This window comes from Lissotriton vulgaris, chromosome 7, assembly GCF_964263255.1.
Source record: "Lissotriton vulgaris chromosome 7, aLisVul1.2, whole genome shotgun sequence".
NCBI classification, from domain to species: Eukaryota; Metazoa; Chordata; class Amphibia; order Caudata; family Salamandridae; genus Lissotriton; species Lissotriton vulgaris.
Genome location: NC_141695.1, coordinates 121,326,070 through 121,338,753, shown reverse-complemented (window position 1 = coordinate 121,338,753; position 12,684 = coordinate 121,326,070).

Sequence of the window (12,684 nt, the reverse complement as noted above, 5' to 3'; positions counted from 1 at the left end):
TAACTAATACAAAACCATAGAAATTCTTCCGTTATAGTTAGTTCTGCTAACTATAACTCGCGCCCCTGCAATGCACTGCTGATGACGTCACATATTGCATCACTCATGACATGGTCAGTGACATCCCTCATGACATCTCAAATGACATCACTGATGACATAATCCAGTGAATGTGTGTTTCTGTAAAGTTTAAATATGTTAATATATATAGGGAAAGGCATATTGAAGAATGAGTGGGTGTATAAGTGTCTGAATGGATGATTTAGTAGGTGCGTGACTGACTCTATAAGTGAGTGATTAAACATATTTTACTGAATGCATGGGTTAGTGAATAAACTGTGTGAATGTCTGTATCCGTCTGTCTGGTGGTGTGTAACCGGCTACATGGGTTTGTGATTAGCTACATGAGTGTCTCTATGTGTTATTGATTGGTTGTCTGAGTATCTGTATGGGTTCCTGAGTATTTATGTTGGTGGGGTGTGTGTGACTCTGTGCATAGATCTGTGAGTGTGTGGTTCACTGGGTGCATGGTTTCAAGAGTGCATCTGTGATGGACTGTATGGGTGGGTGACTGTGTGTATGGCAATGTTAGTGAGTGAATGTATATCTCAGTGGTACATGTGTGAGTAACTACATATGTGAAAGGCGGTATATACGAGTTTTGGAGTATATACATGGCTGTGAGTGAGAGTGTGTGATTCTGAGAGTGGCTGTATGGTGCGCAGACATAATATCAACTCCAAAATATCGATTGGACATAATATCGAGTTTTAAATATAGACTGGACAAAATATCAACAGGACAGAATATAGATAACCAAAATATCGTTTTTAAGGTAAGTGAAGTAATATCGAATGTTAAAAATATAGAAAGTTAAAATATCGAAGTATATAATATAGATAGTTAAAAATATCGATTTTTTAATAATATCTAACTTTTTATAGTGTATTTGTATGTTATAATATGTGTGAAAAGTGTGTATTTATGTTATAATTAATTTTATTTAATGAATTTTGTTTTTATAATTATTGCGTAATGTAATTTTGTAGCGGGTTGTGGGTTTATAGGGGAATAGGGTGGGAAGTAATTTAATTATAATTAATTAAATATGTAAATTTATTTATTGATAGTAATTTTTATTTAATTGTTAATTAATTTGTATTTGTTATTTAATTACATTTTAATTGGTAATTAATTTTAATTAATTGAATAATTGGTAATTATGTAAATTTTACTAATTTATTTTCTGTAGCGGGTTGTGGGTTTATAGGGGAATTGGGTGGGAAGTAATTAAATTATAATTATTAAATATGTACAATTATTTATTGGTATTTATTTAGAATTAATTATTAATTAAGTATTTATGGGTAATTATAAAAATTTTCTTAGCCAATTAATTTAATATAATTGATTAATTGTTAATTATGTTAATTTTAATAATTTATTTTCTGTAGCGGGTTGTGGGTTTATAGGGGAATAGGGTGGGAAGTAATTTATTATTAATTAATTAAATAATTAAATTTATTTAAATTTATTTTATTGGAAATAATTGTTAAATAATTTTTAATTATTAAATAATTAATTGTTAATTTTTCATCAATTTGTATTAATAGGTTATCAATTGAAATAATTAAAGTTAATTAGTAATTTTAATATATTAATTATTATATTATATAAAAAACGTAATATTTTTAATTAATTATTAATAGATATTCATTTTTAAATTTTTAAATAATATATGAAGTATTTACTTTTCCTAATGTTGTATTCTCTGGAGTGGGAATAGTAATTTTAACCCTTATGCTATCCAAAGCTTTCCCTACTGTTGCACTGTTTGGAGTGGGAATAGTAATTTTAACCCCTACGCTATCCAATGTTTTCCCTACTGTTGCACCCACTGGAGTGGGAATAGTAATTTTAACCCCTACGCTATCCAACGCTTTCCCTACTGTTGCACCCACTGGAGTGAGAATAGTAATTTTAACCCCTACGCTATCCAACGCTTTCCCTACTGTTGCACTCTTTGGAGTGGGAATAGTAATTTTAACCCCTACGCTATCCAACGCTTTCCCTACTGTTGCACTCTTTGGAGTGGGAATAGTAATTTTAACCCCTACGCTATCCAACGCTTTCCCTACTGTTGCGCCCACTGGAGTGGGAATAGTAATTTTTACCCCTACGCTATCCAACGCTTTCCCTACTGTTGCACTCTTTGGAGTGGGAATAGTAATTTTAACCCCTACGCTATCCAACGCTTTCCCTACTGTTGCACCCACTGGAGTGGGAATAGTAATTTTTACCTCTACGCTATCCAACGCTTTCCCTACTGTTGCACCCACTGGAGTGGGAATAGTAATTTTAACCCCTACGCTATCCAACGCTTTCCCTACTGTTGCACTCTTTGGAGTGGGAATAGTAATTTTAACCCCTACGCTATCCAACGCTTTCCCTACTGTTGCACCCACTGGAGTGGGAATAGTAATTTAAACCCCTACGCTATCCAACCCTTTCCCTACTGTTGCACTCACTGGAGTGGGAATAGTAATTTTAACCCCTACGCTATCCAACGCTTTCCCTACTGTTGCATTCTTTGGAGTGGGAATAGTAATTTTTACCCTTACGCTATCCAACGCTTTCCCTACTGTTGCACCCACTGGAGTGGGAATATTAATTTTTACCCCTACGCTATCCAACGCTTTCCCTACTGTTGCACCCACTGGAGTGGGAATAGTAATTTTAGCCCGTACGCTATCCAACGCTTTCCCTACGCTTGCACTCTTTGGAGTGGGAATAGTAATTCTTACACTTTTGTTATTGTACGTTAATAATATTGGCTATTATTTAATTATATTTTGTTACTATATATATATATATGTTTCAACAAATATGAATAAAATATTTTTTTTTAACTTTCAATAATTATTTAATCATTATAAGTTAATTTAAGTATTTTTGAGTATATTTTAGTAATTAATTTTTAATATTAATTTAATTTAACATTGTTTTTTAGTAAAGTCGATATTTTTAAAAGCTATATTTTAGTAAACGATATTTTTAACTCAATATTTTTGTACTTACCTGTTTGTAGATAGAAACTCAATATTTTGTCTGTCGATAATTTGTCAACGATATTTTGGCCACTCGATATAATGTCCATCGATAATATTTCAGTGATCCTGGCTGTATGGATGGCTGTGTGCTTGTATCAGTGATTGTATAAGAGCATAAGAATGTGCTTGTATTTGTATGAGTATTTGAGCTGGTGTGTGTATAACTGTATAGGTGAGTAAATGGCAGTATGATGAATTATTTGCATGACTGACTTGGTGTGTGAGTATCTCTATGGATGAGTGGTGGTGTGTGAGTGTTTATAAAGGTGTATGAGTGCATATGATAGTCCTGTACTGGGAGACCATAAGTACGAGTGACAATACAGGTGAGTGAGTGGATGTGTGTGTAAACCTAAGAATCAGTGAGTGTGTATGTAGTTATTGCTGTTGGAGTGTCTATGGTTTTGAGAATGACAGTCTGTAATTTAGAGTGGGTGTATCAAAGCTTATATTAGGGTGTGAGAAGATGCATCAATTTATCACATGGAAGATGTCATCAGTGATGTCATTTGAGATGTCATCAGTGATGTCATTTGAGATGTCATCAGTGATGTCATTTGAGATGTCATCAGTGATGTCATCGGTGATGTCATGAATGATGTAATATGTGATGTCATCAGCAGTGCATTGCAGGGGCGCGAGTTATAGTTAGCAGAACTAACTATAACGAAGGAATTTCTATGGTTTTGTATGAGTGAAGTGAAGTGTCCAGCTAACTATAAAACCCCTGAAACCTATGGTTTTTTCAGTGAATTTCAAAGGTTTTTTAAATGCTAATTTCTAACATAACGTGCCTGAAACCTATGTTTTTTTCAGTGAATTTCAAAGGTTTTTCAAATGCTAGTTTCTAGCGATGCCTACAGAGGTAGGACATGTGAAGAAAGAAGGAAAAACACACAGAAAGAAGCATAAGAAATGCAGAAAGTAGTAACAGAAGTCCACAAAGACAAAGAAAAGGGCCGGAAGAAGCAAGACAAGTGCAGAAAGAACCAACAGAGGAGCAGAAAGAGGCCTTGTTACAAAATCATCCTCTGCCCACAACTTTTTTAGACGGGTACTGGTGGTAACTGACTCTGACTAACCAGGCCTAGAGCCAGTGCTATGCTAAATGACACTTAGAATACAGTGAAAACACCTACATACACTAGGGAACACTATGCGTTGGGGTACCCATGTGATTAGCATGACCTCCTCTGCAAGCCCCTAGTGCATAATAGGGCAGGGGGGTTAAAACTACCTCTAAGTCAGAGGAGCAGAAATATGTAACTTTAACCAGTAGTCGCGTTTGCAGAGTGTTAGAGAAAGGGTGCTGGGCGTCCAACCAACGGTCAGGAATTCTGCTGACTAGGACTTACAGAAGGTACCAGGAGGGATTCTTGGCCCCCAAACTCCCTCAGGGCTAAATTGAATTTCATCCCCCATGCCATAGTCTGCCACTAGGCACGTTTGCAGAGTGGTAGAGAAAGACGGCCATGGCCTCCAAAGACATCTTAGCAAACCCACTGTGTGGTACTTACTGGAGGTAACAAGAGGACTAGTTGGCCCCCAAGGACATCCTTGGGGGCCAACTTCCCAAACTAAAACCGCCAGTCAGTCCAACACAGCAGCATTGGTAAGTACTCGTACCAGGCCATGCCCACTTTGCCCACCACTCTACAAAGGCGCTCCCTGACACGCTCTTGGATGGGGATTGAAGTCCCCTTCACTGCTGGTGGTCCTTTAGGGGCCAACTAGCCTACCTTTTACCTCCAGTAAGCCCAAGCAGTAGGATTGGTGAGAGGTATATAAAGGCCATGCCCCCTTTCTTCACCACTCTGCAAACACGCCCCCTGGCACGTTGTAAGTTGGGGGATTAAGTCCTCTTGAATCCTGATGGTCCCAGTGTTGTATCTTTATTATATGCTGTGTTTCTTTAATATAGATTTCCTTGAATGTTCCTGTGATGTAATATAGTTCTATTGCGTGTATCATAGCAACGGTTCGAAACAGAGGGTCTGTTGGCTGTGGATGGCAGCAGTTGAGGGTTGCTGTACTTACATCTTCAATAAACCATCTTTCCTTACATATATTTGTGTATCATCTCTAAAAATGGCGACGAGGACAGGATGAAGAAAAAGGAAATATTTAATGGATGGTGAAGAAGGAAAAATCTCTTTTGAAGAATTACAGCTGTATGTTTATTCTTAAAAAATCATCGGAGACCCTCAACGTGATATCTTTCTATTTACTATTCTTGTAGAAGTTACATTTTACGTTCTTATCAAGAATGGTGCTGCCAATCATTCTTCTCGGAAATTCTGAACAACCTGAAGGCTCCCATAAAGCTTTGCGCGGCCGTATGTGACCGCGTAAGTTCAAAGGTCACGTTGTGCATGCCACCATTTTTGTTGTTATTGTTGCTGATTTATCAGAGTGGATGTTGATTTCTTCTGTGTGAAGGATTTTCATATTTCTCATTAATTTCAAGTTCTTTCATTTTGTGTATGATATCGTCATTTCGGCAACTAGTCAACTACGGTGAGCGGTATATTTTTTTAATATATGCCATTTTTGTTTCCTCTCTATACATCGGATCATCTACTGTAGACATTTACGGTGGTCATCAACAGAAAACAGTACCACATTTATTTTACAGTGACTACAAGAAACTTACAACTTTGCAATTGTTCAACCACTGATTGCTAGTTTTTATTTCTTTTTTCTACTGTGAATTTGTTGTATTGGTACTATGTCTAATCAAACTATTTCTCCTCCCCCCACATTTCTGCAAGAACCAGGAGCTCCTTGTATGTCTTGGGAAGACTGGAAGGAGTCTTTCATTACATATTTAGGTTTAAAGTATTTTATTAAAGTACAAAAAGAGCATGGGGAAGGGAATAGGAGGTCAAGCGAATACACAGTACAAGAAGCGGAACGCTGCAGCGGTTCAGAAGAAAAGGAGGGAGGCAGGAAGCCCCAGTGGGTAACAAGGCATAAGTCATAAAGCAATAAGGTATTGTGAATGACCCCCCAGGAGACCCCCACTCCCCAAGCAAGGCAGAGCTAGAATAACGTCCCGCATTACAGTAAAGAAGAAAGCACACCGTCCCCCCAACCCCCCGTCCCCAGAAAAAGAGAAAAAAGAGAAAGGAGGAGGAAAAAGAAGAAAACAATACCCCAACATCCCCGTCCGAAAATCAGCATTAAAAGCATGTAACCCCACGCCCCACCCCCAGCCCCAGTCCCCCGAACCCTCACATTCACTCCGCTGTAGCCGCCGGTGGTGTCAGCCTAAGGAGTCGCAGGTACCGTGGACATGTGAGTTCGCGAAACTCCGTGGACAGCAGCGCCAAAAAGGGGTGCCAGAGCTCTTCAAACTGATCAACATTCCCAGCCACGTGAGCGACATCTTCTCCATGCCTAGTACCTGCCAGAGCCTGTGTAGCCAACCAGTGATGGAGGGGGCAGTAGGGGTGCGCCAGAGTACAAGGATGTTTTGGACCGCGGAACCTAGCGCAATCGCAATCTGCCTACCCCTACGGGACTTCAGCGGGTACATCAGGTCATTGGGGAGGCCTAGCAACACATACGCGGGGAAGCGCGGGAGCTCGATCTCAAAATGCTTATCTACCTCATCCAGGACCTCCTTCCAATAGGTCGACAGCACCGGGCACTCCCAGAGAATATGCGTGAGGGTGCCCTCCTGGCCGCAGCCGCGCCAGCAACCTTTATCACCGATTTTGCGCATCTCATAAAGCCTCTCCGGGGTGTAATACCAATAGGTGGATACCTTAGTAAAGGTCTCCGTCAGCCCAGTGTGGTACGCAGAGTGCCTCGCCCGATACGCAATCTTGTCCCACTCCTTGTGGCTCAAGGACCTGCCCAATTCCCTGTGCCAACGCTCCCTCCCTGGGTTATGGTAATGAAACGGCGGGGGTTGGAGAAACTTGTACAAGTCGGTGATAAGCTTGGCATCCGAGGCCCGGGTTACCAGCCATCGCTCATAGGGCGTAATTGAACGGGCAGCGACGTCGCGTACTGAGGGTTGAAGAGCCCAGTGGCGGACTTGCATATAACGCAGTCTGTCCCCCTCCGTCAGGCCAAACTCCTGTCGGAGCTGCTGGAAGGGGAGCACACCCTCCGGCCCGTAAATCTGGAAAAGCACCCTGCAACCCGCGCTCACCGAGTGGGAAAAGGCTCCCGGTTCCAGGCCCGGAGTGAAGTCTGGATTGCCAGCAATAGGAGTGAATGGCGATGGAAAAGTGGTGAGTTCACGAAGCTCACCCACCGCGTCCCACACTCGCAGCGGAACCCGGGTGATAAAAGAGGCGTAGAGATTAGGCGGGCGGTGAGTGCGCCGCAGGAACGGGACTTCCTGGAGGGTACGGCCCGCAACTGCCTGATCCTGAAAGAGCCAATGCTTGTCCGATTCCCACCGGCTCCATTCCACCAAGTACCGAAGTTGCGCCGCCTGAAAGTACTTCCGGAGGTCCGGGACAACGAGACCCCCCGCCTCCGGGGCAAGCATGGAGAGGACCCGCTTCATCCGCGGCTTACGACCCTGCCACACAAAGCGGGAGATGTCTGCCTGCATCTGCCGTATCCAACCTACAGGAGGCTGGAGAGGCAGAGCGCGAAAAAGATACAGGATCTGAGGCAGTATCGTCATCTTCACCGCTGCGATACGGCCCAGCCACAAGAGCAGGCCTTTGTTCCATCGGCCGAGTTCATCCTTGACTTTTTTGCCCAGAGCGGAATAGTTAGCGGCGACCATTGCAGGCAGGGAGGGAGCAAGCAAAATACCCAGGTAAGGCACCGTGGAGGAGGACCACTGCAGAGGAAAAAGACGCTGGAGGTCCCGCCTGGTGTCGACAGAGAGCGATACGTCCAGGGCGGCCGACTTAGTCATATTCATTTTAAAGCCCGCCACGCGGGCAAAGGAGTCCAGCTCCTGGACGCAGGCAGGGAGCGACCGTCTGGGGTCATCCAGGGTCAGCAAGACATCATCCGCATATAAGCTGACAGTATGCGTGTATCGCCCCATCTTCACCCCAATAGCGTCCGGGTTATCGCGAATCCTCTGGGCAAACGGCTCCATATAGAGGGCAAACAGGAGCGGCGAAAGGGGGCAACCCTGTCTCGTGCCACGTTCAATGGCGAAGCTGCTGGAGCTGTGCCCGTTGACGCGCACAGATGCTGACGGTCTCCTATAACAATTGAAGACCATAGTGCGGAACTTCTCGCCGATCCCCAGTTTCCCAAGGACCAGCTCGAGGTACGGCCAATGAACCCTGTCAAAGGCCTTCTCCGCGTCGACCGATAGCAGCATCCGCTCCCCCGGGATACGTGAGGCCTTTTCTAGCACGTGCGTCACCCTCTTGGTGTTGTCGACCGTCTGCCTACCGGGTACAAAACCGGCCTGGTCCGCTTCCACCAAACCTGGCAGGTGTAGACCAAGCCTGGCCGCCAAGATCCCCGTGTAAAGCTTGAGGTCCACATTCAAAAGCGAGATGGGCCGGTACGAGCCACACAGAGTCCGGTCCTTTCCCGGTTTCGGGATAACCGACACAGTCGCCGAGAGAAGGTCCGGCGGGATAGCTCCTGGGTCGGAGAAGGAATTGAATAAGCGAGCCAGGAGAGGCGCGACAGTGGGACAGAAGGTCTTGTAGAACAAGGCCGTATAGCCATCCGGGCCCGGAGCCTTGCCGTGCTTGAGCCGAGCAATAGCGGAGATGACTTCCTCCACGTGAATATCCCTCTCCAGGTGGTCCGCCTGGGCGGAATCCAGGGTCGGGAGGGTCACGGAGTCCAGATAGGCTTCAGCCTCTCCCGGTGGGGAGGGCTCTGCAGTGTACAGCGCCTCGTAAAAGGCACGAAAGGTATCCGCCACCTCCGCGTCACCGGAAACCGGGACCCCATCTACTCCCACCAGCTCTTTTACCACGTTGCGTTGCTGCGCAGCTCTGAGCCGATGGGCCAGGAGCTTACCGCACCTATCTCCGCCGGTGTAATAGGCATGCTTCAAGCGTAACGCCGCATACTCCGCCCGGTCCAGGTCCAACGCAGAGAGGAGTTTCCGCGCCGCCTTCAGTTGCCTCCAAACACGAGGAGCCCCCGTCCGGCGGTGAACCTGTTCAAGTTCCCTGACCTGCGCCGTTAGTTCCTCCCTCTTGCGTTGGCGCTCCTTATTCTCCGCCGAGGAAATGGAGATAAACTCCCCCCTGATGACTGCTTTCAAAGCCGCCCACTGCGTCGCCAGGGACGTATCGGAGTTGTCATTGTGGGTCAGGTACTCTCGGATGACCTCCTCTATGCGCTTCACCACCAGTTTCTTATGGAGAAGCGTGTCCCGAAGCCGCCACATCCCTCTGGAGGGGGGGGCCGCCGGCCAAGCAAAAACTCCGGAAACCGGCGCATGATCGGACAAGGACAAGACCCCGATGTCCGCCGCCGTGGCGGCTGAGCGAAGCGGGCCGCTCACCAAGAGATAATCTAACCGCGAATAAGTGCGGTGTGCGTGGGAAAAATATGAGTTGTCCCTGTCGGCGGGATGCATGGTGCGCCAGAGGTCATGTAGGTCCATCTCAGCAATCTGGTCTTGCACCGCCCTAGAAAGCTCCCCCGTCTGCGGAAAGCGCTGGGCAGACCTATCCAGGGTGGAGTCGAAGACCATGTTCAGGTCTCCCCCCAAGATGATATGGCGGTCGGGCGAGGCAGTAACGTCCACTAACACAGAGTCCAGGAAGCGATCCTGGTGGTCATTCGGGCTGTAAACGGAACCAACCGTAAAGGTAACACCTCCCAGACGCATGCGATACACTAGAAGCCTCCCCTTCTGCTCGGCATGTTTATATAACACTTCACCCCTGAAGGAGCTAGCTAGGAGAATGGCCACCCCCGCAGTCTTAGTCGCAGCCGAGGAAAAGAGTTGCGTGGGGAACTTGGCAGAGCGCAACCTATGACAGTCTTTAGAGAGTAAATGGGTTTCCTGCAGGAGGCAAATATCCGCCTGCGACCCCTCTAGCAGGGAAAGGATCGCCCTACGCTTTACAGGGTTATTCAGACCCTTAACATTAAGGGTCACTACTTTCAGGGGCGGCATCGCTCACGGGGAAGCAAAGCGCTATGCAGCAAGCGAGGGATCAGCGGGAGGGGCACGCGGGGCAGGGGAGCAGGGAAGGCCAGGATCGGCTTCGCAAGTGTTCGGACAGTATCGGACGGGACCCCCCAGCACCAAACCAGTTCTTAAACCCCCCCAAAACCAACCCATGGCAACCAGCCAAAACCAAAAACAAGAAAAAACACCCCATTGTCTCAGTCCAGCCCAAGAGGGCGAGTCTGCAGAAAACAGTCAAGTGGACGTCCAGCCACACACCTCCAACCGCTCCCCCCCAACCCCCAGCCCCAGCCCAGCATCATAGAAGCTAAGAATCTCTCCCCCCAAAGTAAAGTTAGGCCGTCAAGGCCACACCGTCAGATTCAGGCAAGTTCCTGGCCGCAGTCCTCAGGGCCTCCGCCATATCCGCCCTAATGGTAGGAGAGTCAGGACGACTCGCTGCAGCCGACGATTGGCGCCTCCTCGATCTCCGCCGGCCCCGCCGCTCGGGGCGCCTCCATGCGGGCGTAGCTCCTTCTTCCTCCGTAGCTGTGAGTCCCAGCACCCCACAGACATCCTGTAGGGAGCGCAGCTGATGTAGCACCCCATTCCATCGAAAGATAAGACGGAAGGGGTGACCCCAGGAATAGGCCGTTTCATGCTCCAGTAGAAAGTCCGTGGCGATGCGGAAAGACCTGCGCTTCTGCAGTGTGATGGCAGACAGGTCTTGATAGAGCGCCACGGGTCGTTCTCGGAAGGACAGCGGTTGCTTCCTGCGGGCCTCCGTCATGATGCGCTCCTTCAAGGGGAAATCCGGCAGGAATGCCAGAACATCAGGCGGGGGCGCCGATGACTGGTGCTGGCGGCCCACCCTGTGTGCTCTGTCGATGCGGATCTGGAAATCCGCTCCTTCTTCCAAGATGTCGCGGAACAGGTCTTGCAGATAGGCCACTAGGTCCGCACCCTCATCCGCGGACGGAACGCCTCGCACCCGGATATTATTCCGCCTGGACCTGTTCTCGAGGTCCTCCGAGTGGGCCTGGAGCTCGACACACTGCTCCCGTAGGCGGAGGACGTCCTGTTGAAGGTAGACTATCTCTTCGTCGCGACGCTGGGCCGCCGTTTCCACCGTGTCGACCCGCTCGCCCAGGCCTTCAACCTCCCTACGCACTTCACGAACCTCTCCGGCCACCTCGGTCTTGAGAGTCTGGAATTCCTCCTTGAGGGAGCTGAATAAGTCCTCCATAAAGGACCTCGTGACTGGCGGTTCGCCTCCGGTGGCGTCCGTTGAGGCCCGGGAGGACCCCGGGGACGGCTGCGTCCTGTCGCGTAGTTGCTGGGACCTGCCGAGCATTTCCGGCAGAGTGCGATCTCCCCGTGCCGCGCCTCGTCTCCCAGTCATCCTGGCCTCCGCGGTGGATGAGGCCGAGAGCCAGCCGCTGTGGATGAGCCCCACTGCACGAGGGCACCAGACGTGAAGGCCTCACCAAGGACAAGGGTGGTGCGTCACAGGCGACAAAATGGCGGCCCGGGTCAGGGCGAGACGACCGTCGGGCCAGTCAGGGTGGTCAGCAATGTTCCAGACGGAGGCCTTCAGCTGCGTGCTCCCAGGGAGGACAGCAAATGTGTAGGCACCAGGAGGAACCAAGGCGCCCACATGATAAGGGCGCGGGCGAGGCCACCAGTTCCAGCTCCACAAAGACAAGATGGCGGGAGGGCGGCACCCGGGAGGGCAGCCTAGGCCAGCAAGTCTATGGGCGACCCCAAACAGCGATGGGTCGGGAAGAAGCGAAACCAATGCCTCCCATTAACACCGGCCAGGACGCCCAGGCTGGGCCCCGCTCCGACTCCGTCGTCCTCCACTTCCAAGCTCGGGGTCCGCAGGGCGTCACACACCGACACCCGTGGCAGGGGGGTGGATCGCCGTCACCGGGCTGGGGTCTGTCGTCCAGCGATGGTCTTTGCGACAAGGGCGCCGGCCCGGAAGCCTCCACACTCCGCGGAGTCCGTCTAGTCCGCTCCCCGGGGTCTCCAGCTTTTCAGCACTCGGCCCAGCCAAGGCGCGCGGACAGCGCCGCGATATGCTCCGCCTCCAGGTCCTTCTCCTCGGGGCGACCCAGGCTCTGCTACCCGGAGCGATCGTTGAGCAAACTTTTCGGGGACTTCCCCCGGGGCCGCAGAAGTCAAAGTGGTATCAAACTGTGCTCCAAGAACTCCGGCACAGTTCTCTCGCCCGCAGTGCAGCCGCGGGGGGAGAGAAGCGCAGGAATCGGGGCTCGAGCTGAGCTGGGCCGGGCCGGGGGAGCTACGGGAGGAAGCGTCCGCTCACCCCGCCATCTTGGCCACGCCCCCCTCATTACATATTTAGAAGCTATAGGCGCTGAAATGTATGTTTCCAGCAGAAAATTGGCAATATTAAAACATCATCTAGGTGTAGAAGGCAGGAATGTTCTAAAAACACTACCTAAACCTGTTTCGGTTGTGAGCAGTCAAGGAACT